We start from the raw sequence: 23,269 nt of genomic DNA, 5'->3' as shown, positions 1-23,269 counted from the left end.
AACTGTACCTAATGTACCATTTCTACTTTGTTCCCCATATCTGTCTCTCCAGTCCTCCAGTTGCACTGAGAAATCTTTATCCTGGCCAATGCACCCGTTGATCAATACAATGTGGGTACACTGCACTCACCTTGTTAGTCAGTTGGATGTTAGGCACTGCTCTGCCTTAAGGGTTTCCCAGACTCTTTTGGTTCATAGATAATGTTTGGTCGATGGGCATGAGCGCTGCATGCATTTGTTTGAATTTTATGAGTGTAAGAAGTTGAAGAATAAGACTTAGATGAAGATTAGTCATGTTATAGTGTACAATTTACTCAATAAATCGTGAAAAAAATATGTGTACATAGAAGTACAATCAAGAAATGAAAGTAGGATTAAAAAATAAATTATGATTCAAATTGATAATTGTTTGGATGGCGGTGGGTTGCGAAACAAATCTATAGGTGGAGGGGGTATGGATATTGTGGGCATAATTGGTGTTTGGTACACCTACAGGGGGTACCCAGATGATGAGAAATTTTCACTACAGTGTCACCGTAGGGGGATTTCCAATTGGGGTTCATGTGGTCTTTTAGGGACCCCTTTACAATTCCGTTGGTCTCTTCTCCTGGAGCCTATGGTCTCCCTCAGTGATTGACTATCATTAAGGGAGACCGTAAGCTCAAGGAGAAGAGACCTACAGGATTGTAAAGGGTCCCTAAAAGACCACCTGGACCCCAATTGGGAATCCCCCTATGGTGACAATGTGACCGTGACACTGTAGTGAAAATCCCATCAATTGAGGGCCCCATGTAGGTGTAACACACACCAATTATGCCCACAATATCCATACCCCCACCTATAGATTTGTTTCACAACCCACCCCATCAAAACAATTATCAGTTTGAATCAGAACTTATTTTTTAATCCTACTTTCATTTCTTGATTGTACTTCTATGTACACTTACATTCTTTTCACGATTTATTGAGTAAATTGTATACTTTGTAACATGGCAATTCTTTTTCTCAGTCTTATTCTTCAACTTCTTACACTCAAACCTTATCAATGCACCCATTGATGATTGTGATGGCTGGATCAGTGGATTGGCTCGGCGGGTGTAGGGAAGAATTTGGCCCATTGCACCCATTCCCAGTGGGGCATTACAGTGGTGCGGGTAGCGTGCGTCGCGTCATGACATCATGTGGCCAGGCCCGTGGACCTGCTCCCACACTCAGGGGCTGCCCCACTGTTTGGTAGAGATGCCCGGGGCATGTGCTTTACAGATCCCCAGACCTCAGAGACTGCTGCAGGTTCGGTGAGGGGAGTGGCAGTGGCAGGGAGCAGTGAATTTTTAATTAATTATGGCGGGGTAAGTAACGCCCACCCCGGTCCCTTCGCACTCAGCGCCTGTAATTACACACCCTAGAAACTGTACAATTTGAAAGTATAGAAATGGAGGTGTGGCCACGTCCCTTTCTGATTTTGTACCGATTTCTGACCCTCAGATGTTGGAGGGTATGTCATAGGTGCTAAATCTCAGGAGCGGATGTAGAATTAATCAACACATACAAGTTATCAACTCAGGAGCGTTGTGTTTCAAACAACAACACCACACCTGATTTCATTGCCGTCATTGAGTATCAATGCAAACACATTCTAACATTATGGTGGAATCTATAACAAATTACAATCTTAGGTCTTTGGCACAGCATATTGTAAGATGATATTTTTCAGCAATTTTGGAAATAAAGAAACCCCAAGGGTTTCCCGGGCAACGCCGGGCGGGTCAGCTAGTGAATAATAAGCCCACTCCACTATACACACCTCCTCTGCATATTAAACATCCTCTACCACCCTGGAAGTTATGTGTTGGGACCCCTTCATTCAGCCCAATGCCCTCTTCTCCCACCTCATCTCCCACTATATGTCCCACCTCATCTCCCACTATATGTGCAGTAAAGGGTTAATTAGTGGAAATTACTGATATAATACCCCCTACCACCCGCGGGACATCAAAGCTTCCTTGACCCCTACCACTGGAGGATTGGTAGGGGCCCCAATACATTGCTATGCTCAGGGGTCTACACTGCTGTTATGTATATATATTTATATATATATATGTATATATATATATACATACCCTCCAACATGACCCATTCCATTAGGTACAAAATGCTCTGTTCCTGGACTTCCCTGCCAGTGGCAGTTGCAGATGTGAGCCTGCAGCACAGTCCAATATTCAAAAAGGGGAGCCACACCTACTACCACCCCAAACACCACTGTCCTGCACTCACTGACAGTTGATGTGACCCCCCTCTTTGAATTTTGGACTGTACTGGAGTCCAACCTCTGTAACTGCCACTGGCAGGGAAGTCCAGGAACAGAGCATTTTGTACCTAATGGAATGGGTCATGTTGGAGGGTATGTATATATATATATATATATATATATATATATATATATATATTTATTATTATTATTATTTATATACATTTGGTCTATCTATAGTACTTTAACTGACCCGGCATATACTGGGTCACCTAAGTGTCCATCTCCGTGCTTTGCTCCGCCCCTCTCTGGAAACCCCCTTCTGAAAATCCAGCGTTTGCCCCTGAGCGTCAGAGTGACATTGCAGAGCACCCACTGTAAAAAAAACAACAACCAGCCATTGGAATAAACAGTGGGGACTGCTTAACCGTGGAGGATGCCTTAAGCAGGATACTGCTACAGGTCGAGTATCCCGTATCCGAATATCCGTTATCCGAATTATTCCGAAATACGGACATTCCAGAAAGTGAAAAAAAATATTTTTTTTGCTAAAAACTCACTGGGGACATTTGTAACAGCATCACTGGGGACATGATATGTAACTGGCACTATATATGTGCAAGACAATGATTGCTTGGCATTCAAATTCAATGCTGAGATAGTACACACATTTTGTTTCACGTTTTGAAACCTTGTTTTTTGAACAATTAAAATATATTTGTGTGTATTTTATGTGGTAATAAAATATATTTGTGTGTATATTATGTGTTTATACAGCATAAATGCAAGATACTTCAAAATACATCATTGAAATATTAAAATATTCCGAAATACGGAATAATCCGTTATCCAAAATTCTCCTGGTCCCGAGCATTTTGGATACGGGATACTCAACCTGTATTAACATCTCCAATTCATCCTATAATTACACTTTTCATTGACAACATATTAAAAGATTTCAAAGAAAGAAACTTTAGAGGACGACAAGTCTCACAGCCAATAGACACTTTCTAACAACGGCTTGAAATGGAGACTGTGGAAAACCATTTCTGAAAATATTGTCATTTATTTACTATTATTTCCTATCAGACTCATGATAGTCAATTGTTTTTCATTATTTTCTTACTGTACTCATTTATTATTCAACTATATACAGATGTGTCCTTGCTTATCATTGCCACAATCTGCTGCAAACATGAGTCATTGGCCACAACTAGTGTGCCCAGAGATGTGTGCGTGCACTGCATACGCACCTGCGATCTACAGGTTACGTGGCAGGATGTGCGTGGCACACATCCTGCCACGTAACCTGTGCTATACTTGGTCTAGAACCATCCATGAGACATCTTCATGAAGTAAGCCCACCCAGGAACTTAGGTTTCAAATAAAGAAAAGAATTACTCCCATGAAAATACAGAGGGGGACATTTACGAAGATGGGAGTTCTATTTTACATGGGATGTTGCTATGGGCAACCAATCAGAATCTACTTCTATTTATGCAGCATATTCTAGAAGATTATATATAGTATCTGATGTGTTGCCCATAGCAACATCCCATGTGAAATAGAACTGCCACCTTCAGTAAATTTCCACCAGAGAGTTGTTAGCATCAATATCATTACACTATGGCTGTCTATATTTTTGTATATGTACATTATTTTATTTATTAGCAGTTTCTTATATAGCGCACACATATTCTGCAGCGCTTTACAGTGTAGTTGAACATTCACATCAGTCCCTGCCCCAGTGGAGCTTACAATCTATATTCCCTATCAGTGGCGTAACTATAGCACCGCAGCCCCCCCGCCACCGCGGGGGGGGGGGGGGGGGGGGGGCGCTGTGCACGTGGGGGCGCCGGGGGCTGCGGTGCTATAGTTACACCCCCCCAATCCCCCCCAGCGAGATAGGTAAGTCTGCGGGGGATTGGGGGGGGGGGTTTGCATGGGCGGTGGGGGATTGGGGGTGCGGCGGGGGGCGCCCCCCCCCTAATGGCGGGGGGGCGCCCAAAACTTAGTTACGCCACTGTTCCCTATAATATGTACATGTACACACAGACATTCTAAGGTGAAGTTTTGAGGAAGCCAATTGACCTACCAGTATATTTTTGGATTGTGGGAGTAAACCGGAGTACCCGGAGTAAACCCACACAAACACGGGGAGAATATACAAACTCCACACAGTTAGGGCCATGGTGGGAATAGAACCCATGGCCTCAGCACTGTGAGGCAGTGATGCTAACCATTACACCGACCATGCACCATTTGAAACTGATGTACTGTATGCAGTGTAAATAGAAAGAAGACAGAATTCCTTTAGTCCTCTCACAATGGAGGAATTTGCATAGTTACAGCAAGGTTCAAAGTGCAAATTTCTTATGAGTAACATTTACAAATACCCATATACATCCCACCTTGCCACCTACAGTACATTATATGCACAACTCTATCCACCCTACTAAACACCAATTGCAAGCTGATTAAAGTAATCCATCCTTACCATCTGTTCATTGCATGCTATTACATATCTGTATTATTATCCACAATATACAGCGCTATGTAATGTATTGCCCCTGTATATATAGAGCATAATACAGTGCTTGCTGGAAGTCAAAATCCATATATTTGTCACAATATACACCAGTCGTGCCCAAATTGTGTGCCGTGGCACCCTGGGGTGCCTGGTGTTTGTGGTCCATGACCATTTAATATTATATATAGTCAATGTGATAGACAAGTAAGTGCTTGTGGCTTCCAATCAAAAAATGTGGACAAACATAAACAAATCTTGTCCCTCACCACATACTTGAACATAAGGATGACATATGCAAACATTTTACTAAATTGATTTTTGTTTTCTAAATTAATCCATAAGAAACCTTTAGCCTAGGGGCTAAAAGAATTCCGCTGCTGTATGGCACCATAATTCCCAAAAATTTGAGAGCCACTGATATACACTGTAAAATAAAATTTATAAAGTTTAATCTTTTACCAGGTTTATTTCCCTCCTTTTTCTCAACTTATATTAAGTTCTGCCAACATCTCCATAGGGGTGTGAGCAATTTTCAGAGAATCCGGCCCTGCGAAGTGTGCGAGTTAGGTTTAATTCGGTGCCGTTTTCATCGTTAAAATGGCACCCGAACGGCAACTCGCATCCTTCGGGGTTAATAGGATCGACCCCTTAGATCAGGTATGTCCAAACTGTGGCCCTCCAGCTGTTGTGAAACTACACATCCCAGCATGCCTTGCCATAGTTTTAGGATTCCCTAATAGCAAAACTGTGGCAAGGCATGCTGGGACTTCACAACAGCTGGAGGGCATAGTTTGGACATGCCTGCCTTAGATTGTAGCCTAAAATTGCTGCATGTTTTTGCCATCTGCCCATGTTCTCCTAGCAGCTGCAGTGCCATGAATTTACCTGTCCCAGGTACACTGAGAATGTACTCCTTTCTTGCATCTGCTCTATTTCTTTTAGTTTATGATTTAGCAAATGATAACTCCAGCACAACTATAGTATAGTGGCAAGGCTACTGCACTGTGCAATCTGATTGTAAAAATAATGGTTTGCAGATACAGTAAGTGCTTCTAATTGTGTCATTATGGCTAATTACATATTTAAGCTGATAGCAGCATGTGTGGATTAGATAGAATATTTCTCACCTTATTAGATAGAGCCAGAAGCGGCGTCAGTCTTTGCAATGAAGTATTCCCTCAAATTCTGCACAGATTCCGCATAGACTCATAATAATAAACACAATAGACCTAAACTTGTATATTGCGAGTTATCCTGGAATACATCATGTGACTGTTAGAGAAATGGAAGAAAAGTATGACTACGCAAAGCATATTTGCTTTCCCACTCCCTTTCTTCTCCTGTGACTCGTGTGCTAGTGCCAGCCCCAGGTTTTATTAAACATCCTTTTTGATAATTTCTCCTGCACTGCACTCAATGTAGTTGTATGAAGCATTGGAGAGAGATCATGGGGAGAGAGATAAAGCACCAACCAATCAGAATCTGTCATGTTACAGGGTGTGTCTAAAAAATGCCAGTTACAGTAGGAGCAGATTATCTTTCTCCACTTTATCTCTCTCCAAGCTTTTATACATCTCACCAATTCTTATGTGTAGGTAATATGCATACTATAGGCACACTGGGGGAATTGGGTGAGAACAGTCGCACAGGAAAAATCAGGAAGGAATTATTTATGGAGAGGACCCTCATCAATGGTGTAATGCCAAATATTATGCAAAACAAGAGGGTGTGCAATCACTGGTCATAAATTGACATAAGGAACAGAAGAAAGAGAGTATGTCACTGTGTGATGCACCTGGAGATCAAGTTTATTAAAATGTAACTTTTATTGTTATTACTAAAAAATAGCGTGTCATGGACATACAATAAACATATTGACACACATGAACCACAAATGTGGTTTAAAAAGGATAATATACCCCAACTTATGGCGTGTACACACGGGTGCGATATGGCTTCCGATGTTGACGATATAGTGCACATCGGAAGCCATATCGTATACCAATTGAGTACTTTTCAGGGCTTACGAGCCCGATGCGCTGCCGATGCGCGCTCCCGAGTGAGCGCAAATCGGCAGCGACATAGTGAGGGCAGCCAAGACTATATAGTGCAGATCTGCACTATATAGTCTTTGTGCCTGAATACTCACTATAGCTCCGGCGGCCAGAGGGAGAGGGGCTTCTCCTGGGGCTGCGCTGCAGGGCGGATGACCCGGAAGAAGTCCGCATATAGAGGAGGGCGGGGGGTGTGGCCTTATGTGTGCACGGCAGGGGGGAAGCTGTTTGATGTGCCGCGGCCCCGGGTGTCGCAGCACGCTGACATCCCGGCACCCTGGTGACAGGTACTGTCCTCTGCTCTACTACACGGTCGACATGCTGCCGTGCGATGCGAGTCCCGATGCCATCAGATCGCATCGGGACTCGCATCGCACGGCAGCATGTCGACCGTGTGTACACACCATTAGTGTGAGCCCAATGTTTCTCCTCACCGATGGATATTTAAGAAATCAGAATCCACTTAATTAATTAATGTGCCTGGTGGCTGTATTAAGGAGACTGACTGTTAGTTTTCAATATGCTGCAGGTGCACTACACTTTGCACTGCTGTGATTAAATAATCATTCAGATGCCCCGCAAGTATTCAGAGTGGGGTGCAATACATGTGTACACATTATTGGAGAGACTGAGTATTTGTATCCAATCTGGTGCAATTGCATTCAATCTCACATTGACGCAGTTAAATTAACCATACGTGCCCCGTATGAATTTATAAATTGGGAATCTGAATGATTATTTAATCACAGCAGTGCAAAGTGTAGTGCACCTGCAGCATATTGGAAACTAAAGCTGTGTACACACGGGCGCGATAGGGGCTGAAATGTCTGGAAATATGGTCGCAGGCGATCATATTGCCAGTGATGGGAGTGTGCCCCGGCGATAAATCGCCGGGTGCACGCTCCCATTTACAGCCCCTTTCTAATCACTGGTTGCAGGAGCTTGCTCCTGCGACCAGCTGATTACCTCTGCGGCACCGCCGGCAGAGGTTCCCTTTCAGATGGTCGCTGCAGGTGAGGCAGGTGTAAAACCCTACCCAAATCTAATTATCTCTGCACAAGTAACACCTGCCTCACCTGCAGTGCACATGGTTTTGTCCATTTAAGAAATATTTTGTTAGAAAGAGTGAACTAGAATAAAGGCCTCAGTTCCTGCTTGAGCCTGCTGAAAAATAGCCCTGCCCGTGTGTACGGGGCTTAACAGTCAGTCTCTTTAATACAGACACCAGGCACATTAATCAATTAAGTGGATTCTGACCCTGATTTCTTAAATATCCATCGGTGGGGAGAAACATTGGGCTCACACTAAGTTGGGGGTATATTATCCTTTTTAAACCACATTTGTGTTTCATGTGCGTCAATTTGTTTATTGTGTGTCCATACTTCGCTATTTTTTAGTAATAACAATAAAAGTTACATTTTAATAAACTTGATCTCCAGGTGCATCACACAGTGACTTAGGGCTGTTTCACACAGTACGGTTCCTGCCGCACGGTGAAATCCCGTACGGTCAGGGAGCCGCGCCGCACTCAGAATTTTATAATGGCAGGGATGGCCACAGCCCGGCAGCCGTCCCTTCCAGTGGGGGGATCCGGCTGCAGCCGTGCGGCCGGGCCGTGGCCGTCCCGTGTGAATGGACACAATAGTGTCCATTCACAACTAATGTGTGCGGCACGGCTCCCTGGCCGTACGGGATTTCACCGTGCGGCAGGAACCGTACTGTGTGAAACAGCCCATACTCTCTTTCTTCTGTTCCTACAGGTATACTATTTATTGTATTTCTTCTTGCAGAAGATTCGCAAGTTTGCAGCCTTGCGAGTCAACCAGAATGAGGACCATTGTCTGCCACTATCCTGTATTAATGTCAGCCCTATCTGGTTTCTATGGGCTGCAGCTGATGCAGTCCATAGAAGCCAACCAGGTTAGCAGTACCAGAATGAAGCAACACCACAGGACCTAAGCCTCACTCCCAGTGACATCAGCCATTGGTCCCCGGGCAGTGGCGTAACTATAGCACCGCAGCCCCTGCGGTTGCGGGGGGGGGGGGGGCGCTGTGCATATGGGGGCGCCGGGGGGGCTGCAGTGCTATAGTAATCCCCCCGCAGGCTTACCTGTCCGCGCGTCCTGGCTCCCCTCCTGGCTTCAATCAATGCTATGGAGATGGACCATGATAAAATGGCCGCCCCATAAAGCAGACTGTTCTCTGAAACTGTCTGCGGTATGGGGCGGCCATTTTATCGTGGTCCGTCTGCATAGAATTAATTGAAGCCAGGAGGGGAGCCGGGACGCGCGGACAGGTAAGCATGCGGCAATGGGGGGAGGGGGCACGGAAGGCCAGGCGGGGGGGCACTGACGGACGGGCGGGGAGAGGGGGGTGCCCCCCCATTAACGGTGGGGGCGCCCCAAACAAAGCTACGCCACTGTCCCCGGGATATATAGGAGGAAAAGTCTGTGGACACCCCCCCCCCCCTACATCCAGGCAGGTTAACAGCTGCCCCTGATTCTGACTCAAGCATTTAACTTCAAATGTGTATAGGAAAATTGAATCAACCAAAGAAGTAAAATTGTCTCTGTGCAGTCCTGCCTAAATAAATCTATTCCTTAAGGTTTATCAACTCTTTCACCTTCACCAACATCCTGTTAACTGAAGCCACATATAAAGCATAATATAGCCATGGGGATATGGTCACTAGGTCTGCAAGCAACATGACTGAAGGTCGACATGCATGAAGGTCGACGGGGTCATTAGGTCGACACACATTAGGTCGACATGGGGAAGGTCGACAGTCAAAAGGTTGACATGGTTTTTTATACTTTTTTTTGAGCCGGCATGTGCTGACAGGTGGTATCTCATGCCCCACCATCCACTAGGGCGTGGTAGGAGAATAAAATAATGTACCGAGCGTAGTGAGGCTCCGTGCCTGAAGCATGGCAAGCGCAGCGAGTCATGCAAGGGGACGCGGTGCGCTTTTTTGTGTCGATATTCGGGGGAAAAAAAGAGAAAAACCCCATGTCAACCTAATGCTTGTGTCAACCTACTGACCACGTCGTCCTTCAGTCACGTTGACCTTCAGTGGTCGACCTAATATCTGTCTATCCAATGATCCATATCCAATACCATGACAGTAAGGGCTCAATATGAGTTACAATAATCCACCCATATGTCGTTGTCTCGGGATATGGTCATTAGGTCTACAGCAACTAGGTCGACAAGCATTGGGTCAACAAGCAACAAGGTCGATATGGGTTTAGGTTGACATGGGTCAAGGTTGACATGGGTCAAGGTTGACAGTCAAAAGGTCGACATGGAGTTTTTCACTGTTTTTTGAGCCGACATGTGCCGACAGGTGGTATTTCAAGCCCTACCATCCACTAGGGCGTGGTGAGAGAATAAAATAGTGTGCCAAGCGTAACGAGGCATCATGTCTGAAGCATTGCGAGCGAAGTGAGCGATGTGAGGGGATGCGGTGCACTTCAAACTGTGTCCATGTCGACTGTGTTGACATTCGGGTAAAAAAACAGTAAAAAACCCCATGTCGACCTTTTGACTATCGACCTAGTTGTTGTAGACCTAACAACCCACACCCGTCGTCTCACCCACAGAAGAAGCACATTTTCTCAACACAGTGGATTCTATCCTGTTGTGCTTTGCAACCTGTACAGTAAATACCAGACACAGTAAAATTACATCTGCACTGGAAACACCTTTGAATCTTGGTAATATTAGATTACTAGCCTTGTATGTGCCCCATTATATCACCAAGATATATTGTATTTCAAGCAGCTGACTGTGTTTGACCTTTATAATGATTACTATTTTTACTTTTTACATTTTCAGCCTCCTACTGTACATAAAGAACAGACCTTTCACCCTTCCTCCTTTCTGCTCTCTTTGTATGGCGTTATCGGAACTGTTCCAATGTTAAGGCTTGAAGTGCCAACTGTTATCTTTAGCTTTTTAGAATTTATCAAGGTCTGACTAACAGAAAGGAGGAAAACATGATTATATCATACATACATACATATATACATAAATACATTACAGGTATTTCTTTTAAAAGACTACGGGCGGTATTCAATGTGAATACTGGCGACATGCAGCGAATCCTGTTTAGGATTCGCTGCACATTTGCCACTGGTCGCCGCGTTCCGGAGCTTTGCCGGCTCCAGTATTCAACGAATCAGGGGCTCGCTGCCCCTGACCGGCGAATATGAGCTCCTGCGGCGAATATGAGCTCCTGCGGCGAACGCCGCAGGGAGCCTGAGGACGGTGGCAGGCAGGGAGATGGAAGTCTCCCTGCCTGCCCCACAACGTTTGTGGGGGGGAGGTGGGCTCCCCGGGTGCCAGGCAGCACAGGCTGCCCCCCGGGGGTGCCAGCAGGGGACCGGGCATATTCACTACACCCGATCATGAATATGTAATGATCGGGTGAAGTGAATATATGAATACCTAATGAGCGGCTCGGCTCCGGCCCCCTGTTGGCTGGTCTGTGTAAAAAAAAAAAAAAAAAAAAATTAAATTAAATATATATTCATGTGCTTACAGCACATGAATAAAAATAGCATGCCCCCCTCAGAATAAAATTCCAGATTTTTTTAAACCAATTGTAAAACACAAAACACTTTATTTTAAAAGTTCACCTTCCACTTCACCATAAAAAGATAGCGATTGCTACTCGGTGAATCATGGCGAAAAAAACCTTGAAATGTATTCGCCATCTGGTCATTGAATAGGGTGATTCACCGTTTTAGTCAGAAATTTGCCTTACAGCACAAAATCGCCATAAAAACCTGGCGAATCAGCCTCATTGAATACCGCCCTACATATTTCTTTAGCTGTTTCTCTAGTGTGGCTATTGCCTCAGTGTTAAGAGCTTTAAGATTATACAGTTCACTGAAACATATGGACATAGATGAGAAGATCTGTAAGCATTGTTTATTAAGAAATCTGGAATGTATAAGTCCACTGAATACTTGTGTGAAGCCTCTTATACCCCTTTCACATCGCAACTAATTACCAGGTACAAGCCGATTTCTTGCCGGCTCGGTAATTAGTGCGATATGAAAGGGGTTACCAGGTCCCACATATGGGTAGCAAAAAATCAATATGAACTGGTAAAAAAAGCAGAGTTCTTATTGGTTCGTTGCCGTGTTGCTGTGCAGTGTGAACGGGTTAAACGGGTCAAGCGACCTGTTTCCTGTTCACACTATGGAGTCCCCTGATGATACGCTGACTCCCTGCCGTGCCCCCTGGATGCGAATAATGCCGGTTCGCTGAGGGATGTGAACATCCCAAAATGCAGGGTCGCGCCGGGACTGAACTGTTGGTGCGACCCTGCATTTTGCGATGTGAAAGCAGTATTAGGAAGTTTTGACATACTCAGCCAGAGCTGTGGCTGCCAAGGTAGTGACAAGGAGAGCTTTGTGGTTAAGATTCTGGGCAGCTGATACCTATTAAAAAAAGAAACTTGATACACTTCCCTTTAAAGGCACCCTTGTGTCTATATAAGTTGAAGAGTGTGTGCGCATGTTTGTCGCATTGCGGAGACATCGTGGCACTCAGAGCCGCCAAATTCAGCAACAAGGTACCGCTGGACCCGGTGGTGTGCACCTCAAAGCTGTTTTTTTTTGGAAATTTCACTTAGAAATGTAAAAAATACCAAGGTTCAATTTGCCTTGACACCTGATTTAATTGCTGTCACTGTGTATTAGGGCGGAGTGAAAAAACTGAAATTGAGAAATTCAAAATCGGCTAGTGTGGAAAAGTTGTGACTTGACTTAAATAAGAAACGTGCAAAAGCATTTTGATCTAAGTCAACATCTTCTGTTCTGGCAAGAGGCCTGAAGTTTCACTTTTTTGGTGAAAATGACGAAAACTATGAAGATGCTCCGATCTAGTTAAAATTATGTCAGGATGTCTTAGAGTGGTTCATTAATATACTTTAGCATAGTAAAAGAGAGTACGAGCTTGTCCTAGTGTGGCAATCCACTCTGAGTGCCCCTGTGCCCTCAAAAAGGCTTAATGGCAGCCAATGCTGCTATTAGGAAAGACTGCAGCTTCATAGACACTGCAGGGATGTGAGGGGTTAACAGACCCAGCTCACATCCACGTGCAGAGAACCTGACATTCCCCTGATTGGCTGCCCTGGAGTGTGTGAAGACAGGAAGCAGAGAGGTCAGGGGTCAGCCAGCAGAACGGGACAGAGAAAACTTGCTGCAGTGGAGAGAAGGCAGAGATTGTGCACAGAGAGAGTGAGAAGACATGCTTGGAGCAGGGAGAGGCTCAGGCAGAGAGAGGAGAAAGCCCAGCAGCGTGTGTACAGTGAATGGAGAAGCTGTTCCCCTGTGCTGCACTGAAGAGGAGATCAGGTGCTGCTGATAGGTGCCAGGCAGAGTTAGACCCAGAGAGGAGTGAGAGACCCAGAGAGGAGTGAGACCCTGAAGAGTCATGACCAGCAGGAGCTGGCATCTGCAGCTGAGAGTTAAGGTACAGGAGCTCCCCTACCCCCAGGCTGGCCTGCACCCCACATTGGCCCACTTTACCCAGCTATTGAAGTGGCTCTCCACTGCATAGGGGACAACTGTTATTGGGGTGCTGATCACCCTGCGACATTAGCAGCCCAGAGACACCTGCAACACCCCTCTGGCTGCATGCCAGATTTGCCACCACTGCCAAGCCTATATCTACAGCCTTCGTTGTATGTCTAGCAGGGGGTTGCCCTAGGTAACGGGAACCCGCCTGTACCCTATTGAAGGGATTGTTAATTTGCTCTGCCATGCTCGTAGTCAGTGTGCACACTAAGTTAGGTCCTAATTCAAAGTGAGGATATATGTCGACGTGGGACCATTATGTTGACACGTGACTGTGTATGTTGATTCATTTGCCAATAGATTATATTGAGGTTTCTGAGCCATTTAAATTGATTGCTAGATAGAATGATTATTGTTTGATTGTATGCTTTACTGTAGATATTTGTTCATTGAGTATTTCTTCTTGTCATTTGTCATTGAGATATTGCAGCGGTCAATCCGTGTGTTAGTAAATAAATTATTGTCGCTGCTAATCGTGGTAGAGTTGTCTTCTGTGGGTCCCTTGGGTTGTGCCGTTCCCTGCCACAGGTTCCCCAGCAGAAGCCGCGAAGAATCCAGAAGCCGCCGCCGTCACCAGCTCCAGATTAAGGTACGCCATCTTGCACCACACCGTACAGGGGCACTGTCACACTTGGCATCTACGAACAGGATTGCACAAGACCCCTGTGAACGGCAAGATGTGGCGATCGCAGTACATAGAACCGCTGGAGATGCGAAGAACCGCCACTCCACCAGCCCAAGCCAATCAGAACTCGATTGGGGCCATTATCGAAGCGATGACCGAAATGACCAGGATGATCCGTGAGATGCGTCAGGAATGGGCGGAGGATGAAAAGGAAAGACAGCAACTTGAAGGTGGCAGAAGGCATAGATGGCAACAGAATCGCCAATGGAGGTCGGAACGACTACACCGTGACCGAGCCGATGTATGCCCACAGACTGTGAGATGGCATGGGAGAAGAGGTCCACCGGCAGTGTTCCAGAACACGTCAAGAGCATCCGGTGTAACGCAGATGACTGATAGGCCGCGAACCGGCCCAAGAAGGATCACAGGTCGTGTCCTGTGGTTTGATGTGCCGCGCGGATATGGATACATTAGACGTGCAGACAACGGGCGTAGCGTCTATGTCCATTACACCGCCATACAGAACGAAGACCCCCAGAATTGCTTTCGGAGCCTGAGCGATGGTGAAGCCGTCGAATTCGAATTAACAAGCGGGAAGAAAGGCACCAAGGCCGCAAAAGTGACGGGGCCGAATGGAACGCCGGTGCTACGCAACAGACATGCCCCAGAACAACAGTGGCACTACCCGCACCGTAAAGAGCCTCTACCATACCACCAATACACCGGAAGTACAGCTGAACTGAGAGAGGTCAAGCTAGAAAAAGAAAGAGTGAACAGCAACCCTCCTCGACCAGGACAGATGCCCCGCCCACCAGAACCTGAGATCACGAGGGCAAGTGAGAAACCGGTCATGTGGAGTGAGGTAGTCCACCAGAAGCAGCAAGCAGCGACTAGGCCTCTTGCAGAGCCAACCAGAGAGTACGTGCCTAGAATGGATGATGCCGATTATCGGGTGGCGAACCTAGGGCCAAGAATGGTAGACCAGCAGAGAAGCCCCGAGACCGTGGTTCAGATGGCTGTGACGCAGACAGTAGAGCCACCAGAAGCAGAACCAGTGGTGCCACTGCATGAATCCAAGGCCAAGGTAGAAGCACCAGAGAGAGAAGACAAGGCCAAGATCTGTTTCATCGGTGGGAAGCCGGTAACAAGTGGTGAATATACGACCATCTCAGGAGAGGAATTCGCCCTCAGAATCCAGCAGGCGATACAGAGGTCGAAGAGGCAAGTTCGAGAGGTGAGACATGCCTAAAGATGCGTACATCGTGAGAGTGGGCGCCATCCATTGACAGCCTTGGAGAAGCTGGACCGCAGAGGGATGGAGGTCCTGTGGCGGAGGGATGGTTGGCACGGGGAGCCCACATTGGATATCAGGTGATAGGGAGGCAGTAATTTGTATTTGTGGTGAATGTATGTGTACTCACCTGTTTTCTTTCTCACCGTTAAATGTCTTGTCATGGACATTGAGAGGTTTTTGGCAGGAACCTACTGACCCAGGTTAAGTTGCCTGCGGACAGGCAAATTTCCAGCAGGGAGGTATGTGGCAATCCACTCTGAGTGCCCCTGTGCCCTCAAAAAGGCTTAATGGCAGCCAATGCTGCTATTAGGAAAGACTGCAGCTTCATAGACACTGCAGGGATGTGAGGGGTTAACAGACCCAGCTCACATCCACGTGCAGAGAACCTGACATTCCCCTGATTGGCTGCCCTGGAGTGTGTGAAGACAGGAAGCAGAGAGGTCAGGGGTCAGCCAGCAGAACGGGACAGAGAAAACTTGCTGCAGTGGAGAGAAGGCAGAGATTGTGCACAGAGAGAGTGAGAAGACATGCTTGGAGCAGGGAGAGGCTCAGGCAGAGAGAGGAGAAAGCCCAGCAGCGTGTGTACAGTGAATGGAGAAGCTGTTCCCCTGTGCTGCACTGAAGAGGAGATCAGGTGCTGCTGATAGGTGCCAGGCAGAGTTAGACCCAGAGAGGAGTGAGAGACCCAGAGAGGAGTGAGACCCTGAAGAGTCATGACCAGCAGGAGCTGGCATCTGCAGCTGAGAGTTAAGGTACAGGAGCTCCCCTACCCCCAGGCTGGCCTGCACCCCACATTGGCCCACTTTACCCAGCTATTGAAGTGGCTCTCCACTGCATAGGGGACAACTGTTATTGGGGTGCTGATCACCCTGCGACATTAGCAGCCCAGAGACACCTGCAACACCCCTCTGGCTGCATGCCAGATTTGCCACCACTGCCAAGCCTATATCTACAGCCTTCGTTGTATGTCTAGCAGGGGGTTGCCCTAGGTAACGGGAACCCGCCTGTACCCTATTGAAGGGATTGTTAATTTGCTCTGCCATGCTCGTAGTCAGTGTGCACACTAAGTTAGGTCCTAATTCAAAGTGAGGATATATGTCGACGTGGGACCATTATGTTGACACGTGACTGTGTATGTTGATTCATTTGCCAATAGATTATATTGAGGTTTCTGAGCCATTTAAATTGATTGCTAGATAGAATGATTATTGTTTGATTGTATGCTTTACTGTAGATATTTGTTCATTGAGTATTTCTTCTTGTCATTTGTCATTGAGATATTGCAGCGGTCAATCCGTGTGTTAGTAAATAAATTATTGTCGCTGCTAATCGTGGTAGAGTTGTCTTCTGTGGGTCCCTTGGGTTGTGCCGTTCCCTGCCACAGGTTCCCCAGCAGAAGCCGCGAAGAATCCAGAAGCCGCCGCCGTCACCAGCTCCAGATTAAGGTACGCCATCTTGCACCACACCGTACAGGGGCACTGTCACACTAGTGCAAAGTGAATGACTTTGGTGGGAGAAAAAATCCCTAATAATCCCTAGTGTGTATGAATGCAAACACATTCTAACATTATGGTGGAGGCTTGAAACAATTAGGAATAATTGGGGATATGCATATACCACACACCACACACACACCTACACATTGTATGCACACTACACACATTGTACGTAGTGCACCTCGCACACTTACACATTGGACAGATACATTGGACAGATACACAAAACACACACATACATAACACACCACATGCAGTACAACATACACAGGGGCGGATTGGCCATTCTATTTACCGGGAACTTTCCCGGGAGGCCGCGGCAACTGAGGCCGAATTAGGCAGCAGGGGGCAGCACAGAGCACATCAGCACACATATACAGTGCCTGTATATATAATACAGGCTGCTGAGCAGGCATGCATGAGGCCGGCAGCTCACCTCAGGCCGCTCAGCAGTAGGCGGCATCAGTGGCAGCAGGCTCAGCCCTGTGGAGTCCTCGGCCGTGTGGCCTCCGCTCCGAGTCTGACTGTCACTGCTAGTGGCTGCAGTGCAGTCAGACATAATGGCCCGGCCCCGCCTCCTCCTGAGCTTGAACGTGACATTAAGCCCCGCCCCATGCTTGAAAATAATCCGGGTTTAACATCTCTGTGGAGGGGGCGGGGCTAAAATGACGCGATTATGACACTTAAGCCCCGCCCCCTCATCGGAGATAAGCATATCGGGTTATTTAAATGGTGCGGCGGGTGAGTTTTAGCCGCGATCAGGAGGGGGGGGGGGGGGGGGGGCGGGGAGCGGGGGTCCCCCAAAAACGGGAGGTTCCCGTCCATTACGGGAGGGTAGGCAACCCTTATATATATATATTTGTTTTTACCCCTTATTCCATGCAACGGCACCTAACCATAAGTCTCTGTCACCCCAATAATTACTTTAGTGTCCTGTCCCCTGATGCGGTCTTTATTTACGGTGTACTTTTCCTAACATGCCTTGTACTGTAAATTGTTGGTTTTCTTGTTTTTGCTCATTTATGTATTATTAGGCGCTGCAAAACCCTTGTAGTGCCATATAAGCAATGAACATATATATATATATATATATATATATATATATATATATATATATATATATATATATATATATATATATATATATATATATATATATATATATATATATATATATATATATACATACATAGTCCATGGTACTGGCACTCACATCCATATTGTTATCTTGCTGGGGTGACATTCCAAGGTAAAAGACTTGCTAGCAGGTCATTACTTTGTATAGAGAAATAGAATGAAGTCACTCACCAGTCTCAGGCAAATCAAATGATTTATTCAGGCAGCATGGCAATATTGGTGGGCATCGACGTTTCGGTCCGCCTCTGGGACCTTTTTCAAGATATATATATATATATATATATATAGTGAAGGAGCAGCACTCCTCTCCGCACATGTAGGCCGGGTGCCTTTCCTGGAGTCCCGGTGTGGGGTCCACAATAGTAGCAGTGTGGGTGGCACTCTCCGTAAATTAAATACTCTGATACACAGCCATGTTAGGTCAACGTTTCGAAGCCAACTTTTTATGCTTCGTCTTCAGGACAATCAAAGAAATAACATACATACCCACAATTTATACATACCACCACGAGTGTGCGTTGATCAGGCCCGGCATCCAAACGCGTCGCAGGTCTATGACGTCAGACGTCACAAGCTGCCGCGTTACGCCATGTGTGCGCCGGAGGCTCAGTAACCCAGGCAATGGCATAACAATTTCTAAAAACAACAACAACATGAAGAGGTGACAGTAAACATTTAGAAAAGATACACAGATTGGGAGTAGTTAATCAGGCAGATTTACACGTCAGGATATTCCATCAAAACTTACTGACTAAAATACTATACGCCTGATGTTATAGGAAAATGAAAATAATAACGGCATATAAAAAATGAAACACACAGAACCAGCAAAAAACATAATAATATGTGTTTTTTTTTTAATCATTTTTATTATTGAAGCATTTGTATCAATGTAAATAACACTGACAATCAAGAATTAACTTACCGAATAGAAGAAAAAGTAAAAATACATAATGCGACTAAATGCTCGGATAGTACAACATGTTGGAAATATCACATACTGCATGTAATGAGAAGTACTGTATTAAACAGAAAGAAATGAAATTAGCCATATATACACATTGATTTAAGGGTACATAGCTTCAATCTTCCAATTTTCAAGTTTTCCAAATCCTAGAAAAAGGAGACGGAAGCTACAGCCGTAGGCTACGTCCTGGTAACAAACAATGAGTTAACAAATAACAGTATAAATTGTCAGCCTGCAATCTTAAATATAAAAACTGAAGTAGGCTGAATATGAAAATAAATGAATATTGGCAGCACTACAAGCAAAAGTAATCAAAGTATGTCTAGTAGGAGAAAAACATTGAGGTTTTGACTTTTGAGTAATATACTATCTACTCAAGTTACAGCCCCTAAGAGACTTGTAGAGGGTGGTAGAATAAATACTGTGGGGGGAGGAATGAGTTGCTCCAAATTGGAAATCGAGATTCCAAAACTTTCCAAAGATGGCTGAAACCTATAGAAAACCAAATGGAGTATGCATGTAGCATTTATTGGCTCTTGGCGTGTGGAGCAGTCATTGATAGCATCACTTTGTTGAGGTTTGTAGCTGGCACCATGGGAAATACTGGTGTTATAGTGCCCAAAGATGAACTGGAAAAGTTAATCCCATGGTACGAAGCCGAAGCAAACTCAGAAGTGTCCACCTCAAAGTGTGTGGATTTAGGAGAAACAAGCTCCTCTACGGGTGTCACGCTAGGGGTACCTTGTGGATCTGTCTGAGGCCTGGAGGTTGGGTGTTTGCGACTTGAAGGAGACTGGAGAACAGCAGGTTTGATATAACTCTTTATTGTAGCACCAACATGAGGAGGCAAGACCATAAATGAAACTGCAGGCCGAAGAACCCAATGGAATACCTGGGTAACAACTGAAAGTCCAGAATGATGGGACTAGTCCCAGAGTCTCTGTTGGCTTACTGGGAAAACTGGTGACTGGCTGCGGGTGCCGACAGCAGGGTGGAGAAGCGTCAGCAGGCACGGAAGACTGGCAGTAGGTGCGGATGCAGACAACAGGATGGTGAAGCGTCAGCAGGCACGGGAGACTGGCAGTAGGTGCAGATGCAGACAGCAGGATGGTGAAGCGTCAGCAGACACGGAGGACTGGCAGTAGGTGCGGATGCAGACAGCAGGATGGTGAAGCGTCAGCAGGCACGGAGGACTGGCAGTAGGTGCGGATGCAGACAGCAGGATGGTGAAGCGTCAGCAGGCACGGAGGACTGGCCGTAGGTGTATCTGGACGACAACAGGAGTGGAGATGAGTCAACAGGCCCGGGGTGCTGGCAGCAGGTGCAGCTAGTCGACAACAGGAGTGCAGATGTGTCAACAGGCACGCAGGGCTGGCAGCAGGTGCAGCTGGACCATAACGGACGTGAAGATGCGTCAACAGACACGCAGGGCTGGCAACAGGTGCAGCTGGTCGACAGCAGGAGCGGAGATGTGTCAACAGACACGCAGGGCTGGCAGCAGGTGCAGCTGGTCGACAGCAGGAGTGGAGATGTGTCAACAGACACGCAGGGCTGGCAACAGGTGCAGCTGGTCGACAGCAGGAGTGGAGATGTGTCAACAGACACGCAGGGCTGGCAACAGGTGCAGCTGGTCGACAGCAGGAGTGGAGATGTGTCAACAGACACGTAGGGCTGGCAGCAGGTGTGGAGATTCTGGAGACTGTAGCAAAACCTGAAAGGGCTGGAGGCAGAGTGCAATTTGCAAAGTCCAGGAAACAGATGTAAAGCTGTAAGGGCTGGGAGCAGAATGCAAATGCAGGTATCCAGGTATCAGGTGTTGAACTGCAGGTAACGAAGACAGGAATCAGGGATCTCACAGAGCAAGGACAGGAGCACAGGCTGAAGCTTCCTCCCAAGGGATTGACAACAAAGCACTGGCGCTTGTATGCCCCAGAGGGCTCTGCTTTATCCCCCAGGGCAGATCTTGATTGGAGTAGTTGAACTGGGGCTTTGAACCATTGGCTGGCTACAACAACATGGCGGCGCCCGGACTGGAGACAAACAACCTTGGCTGGCTCTCATGCTGGATGCGCGTGCCGCAGGCCCCAGGAAGATGGTCGCGGTCGGAAGACCTAGACGCCGCGCTCCCCGTCCTGCACCCAGACGGATGGCCCGCAGGCCCCGCCGCCGGAGATGAACAGGTGAGCGGCGCGTCCTAACAGCGGCCGTGACAGCACCCCCCCTTTTGAAGTGGACTCTGGACACTTCCATGGTTTTCTCGGATATTGTTGATGAAACTTACGGACCAAAGTGGGAGCATCGACGCGAGCAGCATCCACCCAGGATCGTTCCTCTGGACCAAAGCCTTTCCAGTCTACCAGATATTGGACTTGCCCCGAACGAACTCTTGAGTCCACAACTTTTTTAATTTCAAAAGCAACATCATGATGAGCCTGAGGCTGAGGAGACTTGGGTACTTTATTCTGGAATCGATTTAATATCAATGGTCTTAATAACGAGATGTGGAATGTATTTGAAATTTTCAAAGAACGAGGCAACTGCAACTTATAAGCCAAAGGAGAGATCACAGTAGTTACTGTATATGGCCCAATGAATCGAGGTGCAAACTTCATAGACGGGACTCTGAGTCTAATATTTTTGGTGGAGAGCCAAACTCTGTCTCCTACCTTGAGTTTCGGAGCTGCCCGTCTGTGCCGATCAGAGAATTTCTTGTAACGTTGGGAGGCTTTCTCTAATGAAGCATGAACATTCCTCCAGATGTTTGAGAAAAACCGGACAGACGAGTTAACTGCTGGTATGTCAAAAACAGGAAGATTTTGGAATTCTGGAACACGCGGGTTACGACCATACACAATGAAGAAGGGAGTCTTTTCGGTGGAGGAATGATAAAAGTTGTTATGTGCAAATTCGGCCCAAGGCAGAAGCTCCTTCCAATTGTCTTGCGAGGAGGACAGATACAGGCGTAGAAAGGCCTCCAAATCTTGATTTACTCTTTCTGTTTGGCCATTGGATTGCGGATGATAGGATGAGGAAAAGTTCAGCTTTACCTGTAAAGCACTACACAACGCTCTCCAAAACTTTGATACAAATTGTACCCCTCTGTCAGATACAATTTCTCTCGGAAGACCATGAAGACGGAATATCTCAGCTATGAATATTTGAGCCAATTTAGGAGCAGACGGAAGGCCTTTTAATGGAACGAAATGAGCCATCTTGGAGAAACGGTCAATGACGACCCAGATCGTGTTGAACCCTTGAGAAAGAGGCAGATCGGTGACAAAGTCCATCGATATGTGTGACCAGGGTGACTCAGGTATGGATAAGGGTTGGAGAAGGCCAGCTGGTGCTTGACGAGAAGACTTGTGACGAGAACACTGGGTACAGGATGCTATGAAGTCAGTGACATCTTTCCTCATGGACGGCCACCAGTACACTCTTTTAATGAATTCTAAAGTTTTCTTTATACCACAGTGACCAGAAAAACGAGAGGAGTGTGCCCACTGTAGCAAAGATGGTCTGAGTCCAGTATCAACAAAAGTCTTTCCTCTAGGAATGGATACTACAGCAGTCTTAGCGAACACTGTAGGGCTTAGAACTGGGCTTATGGTACGATCTTCTGTAGAGGACGTGAAAGATCTGGAGAGTGCGTCCGCTTTGCCATTTTGAGACCCAGGACGGAAAGATAAAACAAACTCGAATCTCGTAAAGAATAAGGCCCATCGGGCTAGTCTGGGGTTCAGACACTGGGCGTTCTGCAAATATAACAAGTTCTTATGGTCTGTAATGACGGATATAGGAAACTTAGCCCCTTCCAACAGGTACCGCCATTCTTCAAAGGCCAATTTAATGGCTAGTAATTCTTGTTCACCAATGGGGTAGTTCATTTCGGCTGGCAGAAACTTCCTGGAGAAGAACCCACATGGGTGTAGGTGACCGTCCTCAGACTTCTGTGAAAGTACAGCTCCAACCCCAACAGAAGAGGCATCTACCTCCAGAATGAACGGGCGAGAACAATCGGGCTGCAGAAGAATTGGAGCTGAAGTAAATACGCTTTTTAGTTGCTGAAATGCTGCCACCGCTTCGGGAGACCACTTGGCAGGATTGGCTCCTTTGTGAGTCAAAGCCGTGATGGGACAAATGATGGAAGAAAAATTTTTGATGAATTTCCTATAATAATTGGAAAAGCCAATGAAGCGTTGAACAGCCTTTAGGGTATGAGGTTGTGGCCAATCAAGGACTGCTTGCACTTTAGAAGGATCCATGCTTAATCCGGTACCCGAAATGATGTAACCAAGGAAGGGAACTGAAGATTTCTCAAACTCACATTT

The sequence above is a fragment of the Crinia signifera genome, chromosome 11 (genome assembly GCF_055691185.1).
Source record: "Crinia signifera chromosome 11, ASM5569118v1, whole genome shotgun sequence".
NCBI lineage: Eukaryota > Metazoa > Chordata > Amphibia > Anura > Myobatrachidae > Crinia > Crinia signifera.
This window is presented reverse-complemented; position numbering follows the sequence as displayed.